Here is a 19,654-nt window from a genome sequence, read left to right on the forward strand (position 1 = left end):
TTGAAATACAAAAGCAGCACACCACATGACGGCCTTCACATAGAATCCAGCAGCAAATGGGAAACTTTTAACTAGCCGTGGTCCTATTACTGCAGCCCTACCATGGAACGACTGCTGGATGAGTCCTGCTCGAGAATATTGAACCTACAACAAGTCTGAGGTAAATAAGAATTCCACAGGAATACCATAAAACAGGGACCTATGACCCTTTCGAGCCAGATAGGAGTCGAACCTACAATCTTCTGATCCGTAGTCAGACGCGTTATCCATTGCGCCACTGGCCCCATGTAGGATTACCCATACTTTTGTCCTTAAGAGGACCAGAAGTTGTGTGTGTGTGTGTGTGTGTGTTTTAAAACACCATTCCATCAACCTTTTTAGCCACGTTTACTGCTCACAACCAGAAGACACAAGTAAACCCACCTGACCTCCTGAAATTCTGTTCTGTCAGGTGTTCCTAACTTATACAAAGGACTTTAGGAGGACGAAGGACCTAAAAGTCAGGGGAAATGGTCCTAGGTCCAAGGAAATGTTTTAGATCAGCCTCAGTTTCTTAAATATTCTGCATTAACATCATCAGTTCCACGTCTGTGTGGAGCTGATCTTGAGGACTCCTTAATCAGCAGGCGGGTACAACAATAAAGTGTTTAATATTACAATACAGGCGAAAATTCAGACACCTTGTCATAGGCTCACCTTGTCCAGGGACCCAAGCATGCTGCCTTTCACCTCTCAGAGCCCTTCACCTAACCTACTGTGCAGCTGTCTCACCTTTAATATCACTGTTCCACAGGCAGCATGATGTCACAATGTTCCTTGTCAGTAGCCTGAACCATGAGCCTTTGCAACCCTGGCATAATCTACATACTTCCAATTGGTGAAGTCTTGGACCACAAATGCAGTGAAGAATAATGGATTGTTACTCTTCATGCATTTTTGCCCATTGGCTCGGATTTGAATGCTTACTGGCCATACGAGCATCTCTGCCAGGCCACCCTATGTCTAGAGACCGTAGATTTAGAGAGTTTATAAACATTGTAGGTTCATCAATGGAGTGTGCTCGCTTCGGCGGCACATATACTAAAATTGGAACGATACAGAGAAGATTAGCATGGCCCCTGCGCAAGGATGACACGCAAATTCGTGAAGTGTTCCATATTTTTACCAGCTTTCAGGAGAGAAATGTTCTATGTTTTCAAGACTAATTGAAATATTAAAGCAGGTTCCAGTGCTTTCCTCCTTATATCTATTTTTCAATTTGTCTCTCCTCAACATTTTTAATGTATTTACCTCGCAGTAATGAAGGTGCACTCTATGGCCAGCTGCATTTAGCAAGGAAGCCTGCAGGACTTCTGGGACTTTTCTTTCCCTTCTTCAGCCTCCCTGTCATTATTCTTCACAACCCCCAAATCTATACTGCTGCCAGCGATGCGTTGCTTTGTGGGAAGCAAGAGAAAGAGAAGGGGAGGGCCTATGCAAATGATGGCCTCAGGGCTGTCTGGGAGTCCCTTTTCAGCAGTACTGTTAAAATCCGCCTTGCAACCAGATTGGTCGGGTAAGCTGAAAAACACCAGGCATGATTGGGCACCAGGTCCTCTAGGCCCTTGGAGGACATATCGGCGCTGCATCCCTCAGTTTCTGAGGTCCAAGAAATGTTCACCCTCCACCCTAATAGAGAGGTCTTGGCCGATCGTGGCCGATCGGGGCAGAAGGGAGCAGGGCAAGATGCTCATGATCCTGCTCTAATAATGAACTGCCTTCCTCTCTCCTTACCTGTGGTTCTGCCTGGCTGCTTGGTTCCAGTTGTAGGCCTACATCCCACAGGCAATTTGCTTGTCCCTCTCACACATGTAAATGGGTCAGCACTCAAGTGCACACACCTGCCTGCACCCACAGACCCTCTCACACACACTTTTCTCAACAAGATTTTTTCCTAGTTTAGAGACTCAGAGACCCATGTTGAAATACAAAAGCAGCACACCACATGACGGCCTTCACATAGAATCCAGCAGCAAATGGGAAACTTTTAACTAGCCGTGGTCCTATTACTGCAGCCCTACCATGGAACGACTGCTGGATGAGTCCTGCTCGAGAATATTGAACCTACAACAAGTCTGAGGTAAATAAGAATTCCACAGGAATACCATAAAACAGGGACCTATGACCCTTTCGTGCCAGATAGGAGTCGAACCTACAATCTTCTGATCCGTAGTCAGACGCGTTATCCATTGCGCCACTGGCCCCATGTAGGATTACCCATACTTTTGTCCTTAAGAGGACCAGAAGTTGTGTGTGTGTGTGTGTGTGTGTTTAAAAACACCATTCCATCAACCTTTTTAGCCACGTTTACTGCTCACAACCAGAAGACACAAGTAAACCCACCTGACCTCCTGAAATTCTGTTCTGTCAGGTGTTCCTAACTTATACAAAGGACTTTAGGAGGACGAAGGACCTAAAAGTCAGGGGAAATGGTCCTAGGTCCAAGGAAATGTTTTAGATCAGCCTCAGTTTCTTAAATATTCTGCATTAACATCATCAGTTCCACGTCTGTGTCGAGCTGATCTTGAGGACTCCTTAATCAGCAGGCGGGTACAACAATAAAGTGTTTAATATTACAATACAGGCGAAAATTCAGACACCTTGTCATAGGCTCACCTTGTCCAGGGACCCAAGCATGCTGCCTTTCACCTCTCAGAGCCCTTCACCTAACCTACTGTGCAGCTGTCTCACCTTTAATATCACTGTTCCACAGGCAGCATGATGTCACAATGTTCCTTGTCAGTAGCCTGAACCATGAGCCTTTGCAACCCTGGCATAATCTACATACTTCCAATTGGTGAAGTCTTGGACCACAAATGCAGTGAAGAATAATGGATTGTTACTCTTCATGCATTTTTGCCCATTGGCTCAGATTTGAATGCTTACTGGCCATACGAGCATCTCTGCCAGGCCACCCTATGTCTAGAGACCGTAGATTTAGAGAGTTTATAAACATTGTAGGTTCATCAATGAAGTGTGCTCGCTTCGGCGGCACATATACTAAAATTGGAACGATACAGAGAAGATTAGCATGGCCCCTGCGCAAGGATGACACGCAAATTCGTGAAGCGTTCCATAGTTTTACCAGCTTTCAGGAGAGAAATGTTCTATGTTTTCAAGACTAATTGTAATAATAAAGCAGGTTCCAGTGCTTTCCTCCTAATATCTATTTTTCAATTTGTCTCTCCTCAACATTTTTTATGTATTTACCTCGCAGTAATGAAGGTGCACTCTATGGCCAGCTGCATTTAGCAAGGAAGCCTGCAGGACTTCTGGGACTTTTCTTTCCCTTCTTCAGCCTCCCTGTCATTATTCTTCACAACCCCCAAATCTATACTGCTGCCAGCGATGCGTTGCTTTGTGGGAAGCAAGAGAAAGAGAAGGGGAGGGCCTATGCAAATGATGGCCTCAGGGCTGTCTGGGAGTCCCTTTTCAGCAGTACTGTTAAAATCCGCCTTGCAACCAGATTGGTCGGGTAAGCTGAAAAACACCAGGCATGATTGGGCACCAGGTCCTCTAGGCCCTTGGAGGACATATCGGCGCTGCATCCCTCAGTTTCTGAGGTCCAAGAAATGTTCACCCTCCACCCTAATAGAGAGGTCTTGGCCGATCGTGGCCGATCGGGGCAGAAGGGAGCAGGGCAAGATGCTCATGATCCTGCTCTAATAATGAACTGCCTTCCTCTCTCCTTACCTGTGGTTCTGCCTGGCTGCTTGGTTCCAGTTGTAGGCCTACATCCCACAGGCAATTTGCTTGTCCCTCTCACACATGTAAATGGGTCAGCACTCAAGTGCACACACCTGCCTGCACCCACAGACCCTCTCACACACACTTTTCTCAACAAGATTTTTTCCTAGTTTAGAGACTCAGAGACCCATGTTGAAATACAAAAGCAGCACACCACATGACGGCCTTCACATAGAATCCAGCAGCAAATGGGAAACTTTTAACTAGCCGTGGTCCTATTACTGCAGCCCTACCATGGAACGACTGCTGGATGAGTCCTGCTCGAGAATATTGAACCTACAACAAGTCTGAGGTAAATAAGAATTCCACAGGAATACCATAAAACAGGGACCTATGACCCTTTCGAGCCAGATAGGAGTCGAACCTACAATCTTCTGATCCGTAGTCAGACGCGTTATCCATTGCGCCACTGGCCCCATGTAGGATTACCCATACTTTTGTCCTTAAGAGGACCAGAAGTTGTGTGTGTGTGTGTGTGTGTGTGTGTTTTAAAACACCATTCCATCAACCTTTTTAGCCACGTTTACTGCTCACAACCAGAAGACACAAGTAAACCCACCTGACCTCCTGAAATTCTGTTCTGTCAGGTGTTCCTAACTTATATAAAGGACTTTAGGAGGACGAAGGACCTAAAAGTCAGGGGAAATGGTCCTAGGTCCAAGGAAATGTTTTAGATCAGCCTCAGTTTCTTAAATATTCTGCATTAACATCATCAGTTCCACGTCTGTGTGGAGCTGATCTTGAGGACTCCTTAATCAGCAGGCGGGTACAACAATAAAGTGTTTAATATTACAATACAGGCGAAAATTCAGACACCTTGTCATAGGCTCACCTTGTCCAGGGACCCAAGCATGCTGCCTTTCACCTCTCAGAGCCCTTCACCTAACCTACTGTGCAGCTGTCTCACCTTTAATATCACTGTTCCACAGGCAGCATGATGTCACAATGTTCCTTGTCAGTAGCCTGAACCATGAGCCTTTGCAACCCTGGCATAATCTACATACTTCCAATTGGTGAAGTCTTGGACCACAAATGCAGTGAAGAATAATGGATTGTTACTCTTCATGCATTTTTGCCCATTGGCTCAGATTTGAATGCTTACTGGCCATACGAGCATCTCTGCCAGGCCACCCTATGTCTAGAGACCGTAGATTTAGAGAGTTTATAAACATTGTAGGTTCATCAATGAAGTGTGCTCGCTTCGGCGGCACATATACTAAAATTGGAACGATACAGAGAAGATTAGCATGGCCCCTGCGCAAGGATGACACGCAAATTCGTGAAGCGTTCCATATTTTTACCAGCTTTCAGGAGAGAAATGTTCTATGTTTTCAAGACTAATTGAAATAATAAAGCAGGTTCCAGTGCTTTCCTCCTAATATCTATTTTTCAATTTGTCTCTCCTCAACATTTTTTATGTATTTACCTCGCAGTAATGAAGGTGCACTCTATGGCCAGCTGCATTTAGCAAGGAAGCCTGCAGGACTTCTGGGACTTTTCTTTCCCTTCTTCAGCCTCCCTGTCATTATTCTTCACAACCCCCAAATCTATACTGCTGCCAGCGATGCGTTGCTTTGTGGGAAGCAAGAGAAAGAGAAGGGGAGGGCCTATGCAAATGATGGCCTCAGGGCTGTCTGGGAGTCCCTTTTCAGCAGTACTGTTAAAATCCGCCTTGCAACCAGATTGGTCGGGTAAGCTGAAAAACACCAGGCATGATTGGGCACCAGGTCCTCTAGGCCCTTGGAGGACATATCGGCGCTGCATCCCTCAGTTTCTGAGGTCCAAGAAATGTTCACCCTCCACCCTAATAGAGAGGTCTTGGCCGATCGTGGCCGATCGGGCAGAAGGGAGCAGGGCAAGATGCTCATGATCCTGCTCTAATAATGAACTGCCTTCCTCTCTCCTTACCTGTGGTTCTGCCTGGCTGCTTGGTTCCAGTTGTAGGCCTACATCCCACAGGCAATTTGCTTGTCCCTCTCACACATGTAAATGGGTCAGCACTCAAGTGCACACACCTGCCTGCACCCACAGACCCTCTCACACACACTTTTCTCAACAAGATTTTTTCCTAGTTTAGAGACTCAGAGACCCATGTTGAAATACAAAAGCAGCACACCACATGACGGCCTTCACATAGAATCCAGCAGCAAATGGGAAACTTTTAACTAGCCGTGGTCCTATTACTGCAGCCCTACCATGGAACGACTGCTGGATGAGTCCTGCTCGAGAATATTGAACCTACAACAAGTCTGAGGTAAATAAGAATTCCACAGGAATACCATAAAACAGGGACCTATGACCCTTTCGAGCCAGATAGGAGTCGAACCTACAATCTTCTGATCCGTAGTCAGACGCGTTATCCATTGCGCCACTGGCCCCATGTAGGATTACCCATACTTTTGTCCTTAAGAGGACCAGAAGTTGTGTGTGTGTGTGTGTGTGTGTGTGTTTTAAAACACCATTCCATCAACCTTTTTAGCCACGTTTACTGCTCACAACCAGAAGACACAAGTAAACCCACCTGACCTCCTGAAATTCTGTTCTGTCAGGTGTTCCTAACTTATATAAAGGACTTTAGGAGGACGAAGGACCTAAAAGTCAGGGGAAATGGTCCTAGGTCCAAGGAAATGTTTTAGATCAGCCTCAGTTTCTTAAATATTCTGCATTAACATCATCAGTTCCACGTCTGTGTGGAGCTGATCTTGAGGACTCCTTAATCAGCAGGCGGGTACAACAATAAAGTGTTTAATATTACAATACAGGCGAAAATTCAGACACCTTGTCATAGGCTCACCTTGTCCAGGGACCCAAGCATGCTGCCTTTCACCTCTCAGAGCCCTTCACCTAACCTACTGTGCAGCTGTCTCACCTTTAATATCACTGTTCCACAGGCAGCATGATGTCACAATGTTCCTTGTCAGTAGCCTGAACCATGAGCCTTTGCAACCCTGGCATAATCTACATACTTCCAATTGGTGAAGTCTTGGACCACAAATGCAGTGAAGAATAATGGATTGTTACTCTTCATGCATTTTTGCCCATTGGCTCAGATTTGAATGCTTACTGGCCATACGAGCATCTCTGCCAGGCCACCCTATGTCTAGAGACCGTAGATTTAGAGAGTTTATAAACATTGTAGGTTCATCAATGAAGTGTGCTCGCTTCGGCGGCACATATACTAAAATTGGAACGATACAGAGAAGATTAGCATGGCCCCTGCGCAAGGATGACACGCAAATTCGTGAAGCGTTCCATATTTTTACCAGCTTTCAGGAGAGAAATGTTCTATGTTTTCAAGACTAATTGAAATAATAAAGCAGGTTCCAGTGCTTTCCTCCTAATATCTATTTTTCAATTTGTCTCTCCTCAACATTTTTTATGTATTTACCTCGCAGTAATGAAGGTGCACTCTATGGCCAGCTGCATTTAGCAAGGAAGCCTGCAGGACTTCTGGGACTTTTCTTTCCCTTCTTCAGCCTCCCTGTCATTATTCTTCACAACCCCCAAATCTATACTGCTGCCAGCGATGCGTTGCTTTGTGGGAAGCAAGAGAAAGAGAAGGGGAGGGCCTATGCAAATGATGGCCTCAGGGCTGTCTGGGAGTCCCTTTTCAGCAGTACTGTTAAAATCCGCCTTGCAACCAGATTGGTCGGGTAAGCTGAAAAACACCAGGCATGATTGGGCACCAGGTCCTCTAGGCCCTTGGAGGACATATCGGCGCTGCATCCCTCAGTTTCTGAGGTCCAAGAAATGTTCACCCTCCACCCTAATAGAGAGGTCTTGGCCGATCGTGGCCGATCGGGCAGAAGGGAGCAGGGCAAGATGCTCATGATCCTGCTCTAATAATGAACTGCCTTCCTCTCTCCTTACCTGTGGTTCTGCCTGGCTGCTTGGTTCCAGTTGTAGGCCTACATCCCACAGGCAATTTGCTTGTCCCTCTCACACATGTAAATGGGTCAGCACTCAAGTGCACACACCTGCCTGCACCCACAGACCCTCTCACACACACTTTTCTCAACAAGATTTTTTCCTAGTTTAGAGACTCAGAGACCCATGTTGAAATACAAAAGCAGCACACCACATGACGGCCTTCACATAGAATCCAGCAGCAAATGGGAAACTTTTAACTAGCCGTGGTCCTATTACTGCAGCCCTACCATGGAACGACTGCTGGATGAGTCCTGCTCGAGAATATTGAACCTACAACAAGTCTGAGGTAAATAAGAATTCCACAGGAATACCATAAAACAGGGACCTATGACCCTTTCGAGCCAGATAGGAGTCGAACCTACAATCTTCTGATCCGTAGTCAGACGCGTTATCCATTGCGCCACTGGCCCCATGTAGGATTACCCATACTTTTGTCCTTAAGAGGACCAGAAGTTGTGTGTGTGTGTGTGTGTGTGTTTTAAAACACCATTCCATCAACCTTTTTAGCCACGTTTACTGCTCACAACCAGAAGACACAAGTAAACCCACCTGACCTCCTGAAATTCTGTTCTGTCAGGTGTTCCTAACTTATACAAAGGACTTTAGGAGGACGAAGGACCTAAAAGTCAGGGGAAATGGTCCTAGGTCCAAGGAAATGTTTTAGATCAGCCTCAGTTTCTTAAATATTCTGCATTAACATCATCAGTTCCACGTCTGTGTGGAGCTGATCTTGAGGACTCCTTAATCAGCAGGCGGGTACAACAATAAAGTGTTTAATATTACAATACAGGCGAAAATTCAGACACCTTGTCATAGGCTCACCTTGTCCAGGGACCCAAGCATGCTGCCTTTCACCTCTCAGAGCCCTTCACCTAACCTACTGTGCAGCTGTCTCACCTTTAATATCACTGTTCCACAGGCAGCATGATGTCACAATGTTCCTTGTCAGTAGCCTGAACCATGAGCCTTTGCAACCCTGGCATAATCTACATACTTCCAATTGGTGAAGTCTTGGACCACAAATGCAGTGAAGAATAATGGATTGTTACTCTTCATGCATTTTTGCCCATTGGCTCGGATTTGAATGCTTACTGGCCATACGAGCATCTCTGCCAGGCCACCCTATGTCTAGAGACCGTAGATTTAGAGAGTTTATAAACATTGTAGGTTCATCAATGGAGTGTGCTCGCTTCGGCGGCACATATACTAAAATTGGAACGATACAGAGAAGATTAGCATGGCCCCTGCGCAAGGATGACACGCAAATTCGTGAAGTGTTCCATATTTTTACCAGCTTTCAGGAGAGAAATGTTCTATGTTTTCAAGACTAATTGAAATAATAAAGCAGGTTCCAGTGCTTTCCTCCTTATATCTATTTTTCAATTTGTCTCTCCTCAACATTTTTAATGTATTTACCTCGCAGTAATGAAGGTGCACTCTATGGCCAGCTGCATTTAGCAAGGAAGCCTGCAGGACTTCTGGGACTTTTCTTTCCCTTCTTCAGCCTCCCTGTCATTATTCTTCACAACCCCCAAATCTATACTGCTGCCAGCGATGCGTTGCTTTGTGGGAAGCAAGAGAAAGAGAAGGGGAGGGCCTATGCAAATGATGGCCTCAGGGCTGTCTGGGAGTCCCTTTTCAGCAGTACTGTTAAAATCCGCCTTGCAACCAGATTGGTCGGGTAAGCTGAAAAACACCAGGCATGATTGGGCACCAGGTCCTCTAGGCCCTTGGAGGACATATCGGCGCTGCATCCCTCAGTTTCTGAGGTCCAAGAAATGTTCACCCTCCACCCTAATAGAGAGGTCGTGGCCGATCGTGGCCGATCGGGGCAGAAGGGAGCAGGGCAAGATGCTCATGATCCTGCTCTAATAATGAACTGCCTTCCTCTCTCCTTACCTGTGGTTCTGCCTGGCTGCTTGGTTCCAGTTGTAGGCCTACATCCCACAGGCAATTTGCTTGTCCCTCTCACACATGTAAATGGGTCAGCACTCAAGTGCACACACCTGCCTGCACCCACAGACCCTCTCACACACACTTTTCTCAACAAGATTTTTTCCTAGTTTAGAGACTCAGAGACCCATGTTGAAATACAAAAGCAGCACACCACATGACGGCCTTCACATAGAATCCAGCAGCAAATGGGAAACTTTTAACTAGCCGTGGTCCTATTACTGCAGCCCTACCATGGAACGACTGCTGGATGAGTCCTGCTCGAGAATATTGAACCTACAACAAGTCTGAGGTAAATAAGAATTCCACAGGAATACCATAAAACAGGGACCTATGACCCTTTCGTGCCAGATAGGAGTCGAACCTACAATCTTCTGATCCGTAGTCAGACGCGTTATCCATTGCGCCACTGGCCCCATGTAGGATTACCCATACTTTTGTCCTTAAGAGGACCAGAAGTTGTGTGTGTGTGTGTGTGTGTGTTTTAAAACACCATTCCATCAACCTTTTTAGCCACGTTTACTGCTCACAACCAGAAGACACAAGTAAACCCACCTGACCTCCTGAAATTCTGTTCTGTCAGGTGTTCCTAACTTATACAAAGGACTTTAGGAGGACGAAGGACCTAAAAGTCAGGGGAAATGGTCCTAGGTCCAAGGAAATGTTTTAGATCAGCCTCAGTTTCTTAAATATTCTGCATTAACATCATCAGTTCCACGTCTGTGTCGAGCTGATCTTGAGGACTCCTTAATCAGCAGGCGGGTACAACAATAAAGTGTTTAATATTACAATACAGGCGAAAATTCAGACACCTTGTCATAGGCTCACCTTGTCCAGGGACCCAAGCATGCTGCCTTTCACCTCTCAGAGCCCTTCACCTAACCTACTGTGCAGCTGTCTCACCTTTAATATCACTGTTCCACAGGCAGCATGATGTCACAATGTTCCTTGTCAGTAGCCTGAACCATGAGCCTTTGCAACCCTGGCATAATCTACATACTTCCAATTGGTGAAGTCTTGGACCACAAATGCAGTGAAGAATAATGGATTGTTACTCTTCATGCATTTTTGCCCATTGGCTCAGATTTGAATGCTTACTGGCCATACGAGCATCTCTGCCAGGCCACCCTATGTCTAGAGACCGTAGATTTAGAGAGTTTATAAACATTGTAGGTTCATCAATGAAGTGTGCTCGCTTCGGCGGCACATATACTAAAATTGGAACGATACAGAGAAGATTAGCATGGCCCCTGCGCAAGGATGACACGCACATTCGTGAAGCGTTCCATATTTTTACCAGCTTTCAGGAGAGAAATGTTCTATGTTTTCAAGACTAATTGAAATAATAAAGCAGGTTCCAGTGCTTTCCTCCTAATATCTATTTTTCAATTTGTCTCTCCTCAACATTTTTAATGTATTTACCTCGCAGTAATGAAGGTGCACTCTATGGCCAGCTGCATTTAGCAAGGAAGCCTGCAGGACTTCTGGGACTTTTCTTTCCCTTCTTCAGCCTCCCTGTCATTATTCTTCACAACCCCCAAATCTATACTGCTGCCAGCGATGCGTTGCTTTGTGGGAAGCAAGAGAAAGAGAAGGGGAGGGCCTATGCAAATGATGGCCTCAGGGCTGTCTGGGAGTCCCTTTTCAGCAGTACTGTTAAAATCCGCCTTGCAACCAGATTGGTCGGGTAAGCTGAAAAACACCAGGCATGATTGGGCACCAGGTCCTCTAGGCCCTTGGAGGACATATCGGCGCTGCATCCCTCAGTTTCTGAGGTCCAAGAAATGTTCACCCTCCACCCTAATAGAGAGGTCGTGGCCGATCGGGGCAGAAGGGAGCAGGGCAAGATGCTCATGATCCTGCTCTAATAATGAACTGCCTTCCTCTCTCCTTACCTGTGGTTCTGCCTGGCTGCTTGGTTCCAGTTGTAGGCCTACATCCCACAGGCAATTTGCTTGTCCCTCTCACACATGTAAATGGGTCAGCACTCAAGTGCACACACCTGCCTGCACCCACAGACCCTCTCACACACACTTTTCTCAACAAGATTTTTTCCTAGTTTAGAGACTCAGAGACCCATGTTGAAATACAAAAGCAGCACACCACATGACGGCCTTCACATAGAATCCAGCAGCAAATGGGAAACTTTTAACTAGCCGTGGTCCTATTACTGCAGCCCTACCATGGAACGAGTGCTGGATGAGTCCTGCTCGAGAATATTGAACCTACAACAAGTCTGAGGTAAATAAGAATTCCACAGGAATACCATAAAACAGGGACCTATGACCCTTTCGAGCCAGATAGGAGTCGAACCTACAATCTTCTGATCCGTAGTCAGACGCGTTATCCATTGCGCCACTGGCCCCATGTAGGATTACCCATACTTTTGTCCTTAAGAGGACCAGAAGTTGTGTGTGTGTGTGTGTGTGTGTGTTTTAAAACACCATTCCATCAACCTTTTTAGCCACGTTTACTGCTCACAACCAGAAGACACAAGTAAACCCACCTGACCTCCTGAAATTCTGTTCTGTCAGGTGTTCCTAACTTATACAAAGGACTTTAGGAGGACGAAGGACCTAAAAGTCAGGGGAAATGGTCCTAGGTCCAAGGAAATGTTTTAGATCAGCCTCAGTTTCTTAAATATTCTGCATTAACATCATCAGTTCCACGTCTGTGTGGAGCTGATCTTGAGGACTCCTTAATCAGCAGGCGGGTACAACAATAAAGTGTTTAATATTACAATACAGGCGAAAATTCAGACACCTTGTCATAGGCTCACCTTGTCCAGGGACCCAAGCATGCTGCCTTTCACCTCTCAGAGCCCTTCACCTAACCTACTGTGCAGCTGTCTCACCTTTAATATCACTGTTCCACAGGCAGCATGATGTCACAATGTTCCTTGTCAGTAGCCTGAACCATGAGCCTTTGCAACCCTGGCATAATCTACATACTTCCAATTGGTGAAGTCTTGGACCACAAATGCAGTGAAGAATAATGGATTGTTACTCTTCATGCATTTTTGCCCATTGGCTCAGATTTGAATGCTTACTGGCCATACGAGCATCTCTGCCAGGCCACCCTATGTCTAGAGACCGTAGATTTAGAGAGTTTATAAACATTGTAGGTTCATCAATGAAGTGTGCTCGCTTCGGCGGCACATATACTAAAATTGGAACGATACAGAGAAGATTAGCATGGCCCCTGCGCAAGGATGACACGCAAATTCGTGAAGCGTTCCATATTTTTACCAGCTTTCAGGAGAGAAATGTTCTATGTTTTCAAGACTAATTGAAATAATAAAGCAGGTTCCAGTGCTTTCCTCCTAATATCTATTTTTCAATTTGTCTCTCCTCAACATTTTTTATGTATTTACCTCGCAGTAATGAAGGTGCACTCTATGGCCAGCTGCATTTAGCAAGGAAGCCTGCAGGACTTCTGGGACTTTTCTTTCCCTTCTTCAGCCTCCCTGTCATTATTCTTCACAACCCCCAAATCTATACTGCTGCCAGCGATGCGTTGCTTTGTGGGAAGCAAGAGAAAGAGAAGGGGAGGGCCTATGCAAATGATGGCCTCAGGGCTGTCTGGGAGTCCCTTTTCAGCAGTACTGTTAAAATCCGCCTTGCAACCAGATTGGTCGGGTAAGCTGAAAAACACCAGGCATGATTGGGCACCAGGTCCTCTAGGCCCTTGGAGGACATATCGGCGCTGCATCCCTCAGTTTCTGAGGTCCAAGAAATGTTCACCCTCCACCCTAATAGAGAGGTCTTGGCCGATCGTGGCCGATCGGGGCAGAAGGGAGCAGGGCAAGATGCTCATGATCCTGCTCTAATAATGAACTGCCTTCCTCTCTCCTTACCTGTGGTTCTGCCTGGCTGCTTGGTTCCAGTTGTAGGCCTACATCCCACAGGCAATTTGCTTGTCCCTCTCACACATGTAAATGGGTCAGCACTCAAGTGCACACACCTGCCTGCACCCACAGACCCTCTCACACACACTTTTCTCAACAAGATTTTTTCCTAGTTTAGAGACTCAGAGACCCATGTTGAAATACAAAAGCAGCACACCACATGACGGCCTTCACATAGAATCCAGCAGCAAATGGGAAACTTTTAACTAGCCGTGGTCCTATTACTGCAGCCCTACCATGGAACGACTGCTGGATGAGTCCTGCTCGAGAATATTGAACCTACAACAAGTCTGAGGTAAATAAGAATTCCACAGGAATACCATAAAACAGGGACCTATGACCCTTTCGAGCCAGATAGGAGTCGAACCTACAATCTTCTGATCCGTAGTCAGACGCGTTATCCATTGCGCCACTGGCCCCATGTAGGATTACCCATACTTTTGTCCTTAAGAGGACCAGAAGTTGTGTGTGTGTGTGTGTGTGTGTTTTAAAACACCATTCCATCAACCTTTTTAGCCACGTTTACTGCTCACAACCAGAAGACACAAGTAAACCCACCTGACCTCCTGAAATTCTGTTCTGTCAGGTGTTCCTAACTTATACAAAGGACTTTAGGAGGACGAAGGACCTAAAAGTCAGGGGAAATGGTCCTAGGTCCAAGGAAATGTTTTAGATCAGCCTCAGTTTCTTAAATATTCTGCATTAACATCATCAGTTCCACGTCTGTGTGGAGCTGATCTTGAGGACTCCTTAATCAGCAGGCGGGTACAACAATAAAGTGTTTAATATTACAATACAGGCGAAAATTCAGACACCTTGTCATAGGCTCACCTTGTCCAGGGACCCAAGCATGCTGCCTTTCACCTCTCAGAGCCCTTCACCTAACCTACTGTGCAGCTGTCTCACCTTTAATATCACTGTTCCACAGGCAGCATGATGTCACAATGTTCCTTGTCAGTAGCCTGAACCATGAGCCTTTGCAACCCTGGCATAATCTACATACTTCCAATTGGTGAAGTCTTGGACCACAAATGCAGTGAAGAATAATGGATTGTTACTCTTCATGCATTTTTGCCCATTGGCTCGGATTTGAATGCTTACTGGCCATACGAGCATCTCTGCCAGGCCACCCTATGTCTAGAGACCGTAGATTTAGAGAGTTTATAAACATTGTAGGTTCATCAATGGAGTGTGCTCGCTTCGGCGGCACATATACTAAAATTGGAACGATACAGAGAAGATTAGCATGGCCCCTGCGCAAGGATGACACGCAAATTCGTGAAGCGTTCCATATTTTTACCAGCTTTCAGGAGAGAAATGTTCTATGTTTTCAAGACTAATTGAAATAATAAAGCAGGTTCCAGTGCTTTCCTCCTTATATCTATTTTTCAATTTGTCTCTCCTCAACATTTTTAATGTATTTACCTCGCAGTAATGAAGGTGCACTCTATGGCCAGCTGCATTTAGCAAGGAAGCCTGCAGGACTTCTGGGACTTTTCTTTCCCTTCTTCAGCCTCCCTGTCATTATTCTTCACAACCCCCAAATCTATACTGCTGCCAGCGATGCGTTGCTTTGTGGGAAGCAAGAGAAAGAGAAGGGGAGGGCCTATGCAAATGATGGCCTCAGGGCTGTCTGGGAGTCCCTTTTCAGCAGTACTGTTAAAATCCGCCTTGCAACCAGATTGGTCGGGTAAGCTGAAAAACACCAGGCATGATTGGGCACCAGGTCCTCTAGGCCCTTGGAGGACATATCGGCGCTGCATCCCTCAGTTTCTGAGGTCCAAGAAATGTTCACCCTCCACCCTAATAGAGAGGTCTTGGCCGATCGTGGCCGATCGGGCAGAAGGGAGCAGGGCAAGATGCTCATGATCCTGCTCTAATAATGAACTGCCTTCCTCTCTCCTTACCTGTGGTTCTGCCTGGCTGCTTGGTTCCAGTTGTAGGCCTACATCCCACAGGCAATTTGCTTGTCCCTCTCACACATGTAAATGGGTCAGCACTCAAGTGCACACACCTGCCTGCACCCACAGACCCTCTCACACACACTTTTCTCAACAAGATTTTTTCCTAGTTTAGAGACTCAGAGACCCATGTTGAAATACAAAAGCAGCACACCACATGACGGCCTTCACATAGAATCCAGCAGCAAATGGGAAACTTTTAACTAGCCGTGGTCCTATTACTGCAGCCCTACCATGGAACGACTGCTGGATGAGTCCTGCTCGAGAATATTGAACCTACAACAAGTCTGAGGTAAATAAGAATTCCACAGGAATACCATAAAACAGGGACCTATGACCCTTTCGAGCCAGATAGGAGTCGAACCTACAATCTTCTGATCCGTAGTCAGACGCGTTATCCATTGCGCCACTGGCCCCATGTAGGATTACCCATACTTTTGTCCTTAAGAGGACCAGAAGTTGTGTGTGTGTGTGTGTGTGTGTGTTTTAAAACACCATTCCATCAACCTTTTTAGCCACGTTTACTGCTCACAACCAGAAGACACAAGTAAACCCACCTGACCTCCTGAAATTCTGTTCTGTCAGGTGTTCCTAACTTATATAAAGGACTTTAGGAGGACGAAGGACCTAAAAGTCAGGGGAAATGGTCCTAGGTCCAAGGAAATGTTTTAGATCAGCCTCAGTTTCTTAAATATTCTGCATTAACATCATCAGTTCCACGTCTGTGTGGAGCTGATCTTGAGGACTCCTTAATCAGCAGGCGGGTACAACAATAAAGTGTTTAATATTACAATACAGGCGAAAATTCAGACACCTTGTCATAGGCTCACCTTGTCCAGGGACCCAAGCATGCTGCCTTTCACCTCTCAGAGCCCTTCACCTAACCTACTGTGCAGCTGTCTCACCTTTAATATCACTGTTCCACAGGCAGCATGATGTCACAATGTTCCTTGTCAGTAGCCTGAACCATGAGCCTTTGCAACCCTGGCATAATCTACATACTTCCAATTGGTGAAGTCTTGGACCACAAATGCAGTGAAGAATAATGGATTGTTACTCTTCATGCATTTTTGCCCATTGGCTCAGATTTGAATGCTTACTGGCCATACGAGCATCTCTGCCAGGCCACCCTATGTCTAGAGACCGTAGATTTAGAGAGTTTATAAACATTGTAGGTTCATCAATGAAGTGTGCTCGCTTCGGCGGCACATATACTAAAATTGGAACGATACAGAGAAGATTAGCATGGCCCCTGCGCAAGGATGACACGCAAATTCGTGAAGCGTTCCATATTTTTACCAGCTTTCAGGAGAGAAATGTTCTATGTTTTCAAGACTAATTGAAATAATAAAGCAGGTTCCAGTGCTTTCCTCCTAATATCTATTTTTCAATTTGTCTCTCCTCAACATTTTTTATGTATTTACCTCGCAGTAATGAAGGTGCACTCTATGGCCAGCTGCATTTAGCAAGGAAGCCTGCAGGACTTCTGGGACTTTTCTTTCCCTTCTTCAGCCTCCCTGTCATTATTCTTCACAACCCCCAAATCTATACTGCTGCCAGCGATGCGTTGCTTTGTGGGAAGCAAGAGAAAGAGAAGGGGAGGGCCTATGCAAATGATGGCCTCAGGGCTGTCTGGGAGTCCCTTTTCAGCAGTACTGTTAAAATCCGCCTTGCAACCAGATTGGTCGGGTAAGCTGAAAAACACCAGGCATGATTGGGCACCAGGTCCTCTAGGCCCTTGGAGGACATATCGGCGCTGCATCCCTCAGTTTCTGAGGTCCAAGAAATGTTCACCCTCCACCCTAATAGAGAGGTCTTGGCCGATCGTGGCCGATCGGGCAGAAGGGAGCAGGGCAAGATGCTCATGATCCTGCTCTAATAATGAACTGCCTTCCTCTCTCCTTACCTGTGGTTCTGCCTGGCTGCTTGGTTCCAGTTGTAGGCCTACATCCCACAGGCAATTTGCTTGTCCCTCTCACACATGTAAATGGGTCAGCACTCAAGTGCACACACCTGCCTGCACCCACAGACCCTCTCACACACACTTTTCTCAACAAGATTTTTTCCTAGTTTAGAGACTCAGAGACCCATGTTGAAATACAAAAGCAGCACACCACATGACGGCCTTCACATAGAATCCAGCAGCAAATGGGAAACTTTTAACTAGCCGTGGTCCTATTACTGCAGCCCTACCATGGAACGACTGCTGGATGAGTCCTGCTCGAGAATATTGAACCTACAACAAGTCTGAGGTAAATAAGAATTCCACAGGAATACCATAAAACAGGGACCTATGACCCTTTCGAGCCAGATAGGAGTCGAACCTACAATCTTCTGATCCGTAGTCAGACGCGTTATCCATTGCGCCACTGGCCCCATGTAGGATTACCCATACTTTTGTCCTTAAGAGGACCAGAAGTTGTGTGTGTGTGTGTGTGTGTGTTTTAAAACACCATTCCATCAACCTTTTTAGCCACGTTTACTGCTCACAACCAGAAGACACAAGTAAACCCACCTGACCTCCTGAAATTCTGTTCTGTCAGGTGTTCCTAACTTATACAAAGGACTTTAGGAGGACGAAGGACCTAAAAGTCAGGGGAAATGGTCCTAGGTCCAAGGAAATGTTTTAGATCAGCCTCAGTTTCTTAAATATTCTGCATTAACATCATCAGTTCCACGTCTGTGTGGAGCTGATCTTGAGGACTCCTTAATCAGCAGGCGGGTACAACAATAAAGTGTTTAATATTACAATACAGGCGAAAATTCAGACACCTTGTCATAGGCTCACCTTGTCCAGGGACCCAAGCATGCTGCCTTTCACCTCTCAGAGCCCTTCACCTAACCTACTGTGCAGCTGTCTCATCTTTAATATCACTGTTCCACAGGCAGCATGATGTCACAATGTTCCTTGTCAGTAGCCTGAACCATGAGCCTTTGCAACCCTGGCATAATCTACATACTTCCAATTGGTGAAGTCCTGGACCACAAATGCAGTGAAGAATAATGGATTGTTACTCTTCATGCATTTTTGCCCATTGGCTCGGATTTGAATGCTTACTGGCCATACGAGCATCTCTGCCAGGCCACCCTATGTCTAGAGACCGTAGATTTAGAGAGTTTATAAACATTGTAGGTTCATCAATGAAGTGTGCTCGCTTCGGCGGCACATATACTAAAATTGGAACGATACAGAGAAGATTAGCATGGCCCCTGCGCAAGGATGACACGCAAATTCGTGAAGCGTTCCATATTTTTACCAGCTTTCAGGAGAGAAATGTTCTATGTTTTCAAGACTAATTGAAATAATAAAGCAGGTTCCAGTGCTTTCCTCCTAATATCTATTTTTCAATTTGTCTCTCCTCAACATTTTTAATGTATTTACCTCGCAGTAATGAAGGTGCACTCTATGGCCAGCTGCATTTAGCAAGGAAGCCTGCAGGACTTCTGGGACTTTTCTTTCCCTTCTTCAGCCTCCCTGTCATTATTCTTCACAACCCCCAAATCTATACTGCTGCCAGCGATGCGTTGCTTTGTGGGAAGCAAGAGAAAGAGAAGGGGAGGGCCTATGCAAATGATGGCCTCAGGGCTGTCTGGGAGTCCCTTTTCAGCAGTACTGTTAAAATCCGCCTTGCAACCAGATTGGTCGGGTAAGCTGAAAAACACCAGGCATGATTGGGCACCAGGTCCTCTAGGCCCTTGGAGGACATATCGGCGCTGCATCCCTCAGTTTCTGAGGTCCAAGAAATGTTCACCCTCCACCCTAATAGAGAGGTCTTGGCCGATCGTGGCCGATCGGGCAGAAGGGAGCAGGGCAAGATGCTCATGATCCTGCTCTAATAATGAACTGCCTTCCTCTCTCCTTACCTGTGGTTCTGCCTGGCTGCTTGGTTCCAGTTGTAGGCCTACATCCCACAGGCAATTTGCTTGTCCCTCTCACACATGTAAATGGGTCAGCACTCAAGTGCACACACCTGCCTGCACCCACAGACCCTCTCACACACACTTTTCTCAACAAGATTTTTTCCTAGTTTAGAGACTCAGAGACCCATGTTGAAATACAAAAGCAGCACACCACATGACGGCCTTCACATAGAATCCAGCAGCAAATGGGAAACTT

The 19,654-nt window shown here is 46.0% G+C and overlaps 18 non-coding genes across 18 annotated transcripts; 10 read left to right on the forward strand and 8 right to left on the reverse strand.

Moving 5' to 3' along the window:
* Positions 1–211: 211 nt before the first annotated feature.
* Positions 212–284, reverse strand: TRNAR-ACG (transfer RNA arginine (anticodon ACG)). Its single transcript has one exon. It is a non-coding gene; the product is annotated as a tRNA-Arg (tRNA).
* Positions 285–1,056: 772 nt separating this feature from the next.
* Positions 1,057–1,163, forward strand: LOC146819375 (U6 spliceosomal RNA). The gene has a single exon (XR_014965448.1). It is a non-coding gene; the product is annotated as a U6 spliceosomal RNA (small nuclear RNA).
* A 1,852-nt stretch (positions 1,164–3,015) lies between these two features.
* On the forward strand, positions 3,016–3,122 carry LOC146819376 (U6 spliceosomal RNA). The gene has a single exon (XR_014964508.1). It is a non-coding gene; the product is annotated as a U6 spliceosomal RNA (small nuclear RNA).
* A 1,007-nt stretch (positions 3,123–4,129) lies between these two features.
* Positions 4,130–4,202, reverse strand: TRNAR-ACG (transfer RNA arginine (anticodon ACG)). Its single transcript has one exon. It is a non-coding gene; the product is annotated as a tRNA-Arg (tRNA).
* A 776-nt stretch (positions 4,203–4,978) lies between these two features.
* LOC146819378 (U6 spliceosomal RNA) lies at positions 4,979–5,085 on the forward strand. Its single transcript, XR_014964057.1, has one exon. It is a non-coding gene; the product is annotated as a U6 spliceosomal RNA (small nuclear RNA).
* A 1,006-nt stretch (positions 5,086–6,091) lies between these two features.
* TRNAR-ACG (transfer RNA arginine (anticodon ACG)) lies at positions 6,092–6,164 on the reverse strand. Its single transcript has one exon. It is a non-coding gene; the product is annotated as a tRNA-Arg (tRNA).
* A 776-nt stretch (positions 6,165–6,940) lies between these two features.
* LOC146819380 (U6 spliceosomal RNA) lies at positions 6,941–7,047 on the forward strand. The gene has a single exon (XR_014964058.1). It is a non-coding gene; the product is annotated as a U6 spliceosomal RNA (small nuclear RNA).
* A 1,006-nt stretch (positions 7,048–8,053) lies between these two features.
* Positions 8,054–8,126, reverse strand: TRNAR-ACG (transfer RNA arginine (anticodon ACG)). Its single transcript has one exon. It is a non-coding gene; the product is annotated as a tRNA-Arg (tRNA).
* A 772-nt stretch (positions 8,127–8,898) lies between these two features.
* LOC146819382 (U6 spliceosomal RNA) lies at positions 8,899–9,005 on the forward strand. Its single transcript, XR_014965449.1, has one exon. It is a non-coding gene; the product is annotated as a U6 spliceosomal RNA (small nuclear RNA).
* Positions 9,006–10,857: 1,852 nt separating this feature from the next.
* LOC146819383 (U6 spliceosomal RNA) lies at positions 10,858–10,964 on the forward strand. Its single transcript, XR_014964404.1, has one exon. It is a non-coding gene; the product is annotated as a U6 spliceosomal RNA (small nuclear RNA).
* Positions 10,965–11,961: 997 nt separating this feature from the next.
* Positions 11,962–12,034, reverse strand: TRNAR-ACG (transfer RNA arginine (anticodon ACG)). The gene has a single exon. It is a non-coding gene; the product is annotated as a tRNA-Arg (tRNA).
* A 774-nt stretch (positions 12,035–12,808) lies between these two features.
* Positions 12,809–12,915, forward strand: LOC146819385 (U6 spliceosomal RNA). Its single transcript, XR_014964059.1, has one exon. It is a non-coding gene; the product is annotated as a U6 spliceosomal RNA (small nuclear RNA).
* A 1,007-nt stretch (positions 12,916–13,922) lies between these two features.
* TRNAR-ACG (transfer RNA arginine (anticodon ACG)) lies at positions 13,923–13,995 on the reverse strand. Its single transcript has one exon. It is a non-coding gene; the product is annotated as a tRNA-Arg (tRNA).
* A 772-nt stretch (positions 13,996–14,767) lies between these two features.
* Positions 14,768–14,874, forward strand: LOC146819387 (U6 spliceosomal RNA). The gene has a single exon (XR_014964060.1). It is a non-coding gene; the product is annotated as a U6 spliceosomal RNA (small nuclear RNA).
* A 1,006-nt stretch (positions 14,875–15,880) lies between these two features.
* On the reverse strand, positions 15,881–15,953 carry TRNAR-ACG (transfer RNA arginine (anticodon ACG)). The gene has a single exon. It is a non-coding gene; the product is annotated as a tRNA-Arg (tRNA).
* Positions 15,954–16,727: 774 nt separating this feature from the next.
* On the forward strand, positions 16,728–16,834 carry LOC146819389 (U6 spliceosomal RNA). Its single transcript, XR_014964062.1, has one exon. It is a non-coding gene; the product is annotated as a U6 spliceosomal RNA (small nuclear RNA).
* A 1,006-nt stretch (positions 16,835–17,840) lies between these two features.
* TRNAR-ACG (transfer RNA arginine (anticodon ACG)) lies at positions 17,841–17,913 on the reverse strand. Its single transcript has one exon. It is a non-coding gene; the product is annotated as a tRNA-Arg (tRNA).
* Positions 17,914–18,685: 772 nt separating this feature from the next.
* Positions 18,686–18,792, forward strand: LOC146819391 (U6 spliceosomal RNA). Its single transcript, XR_014964063.1, has one exon. It is a non-coding gene; the product is annotated as a U6 spliceosomal RNA (small nuclear RNA).
* The last annotated feature ends 862 nt before the right edge of the window (positions 18,793–19,654 follow it).

Source organism: Triturus cristatus, chromosome 6 (assembly GCF_964204655.1).
Source record: "Triturus cristatus chromosome 6, aTriCri1.1, whole genome shotgun sequence".
NCBI lineage: Eukaryota > Metazoa > Chordata > Amphibia > Caudata > Salamandridae > Triturus > Triturus cristatus.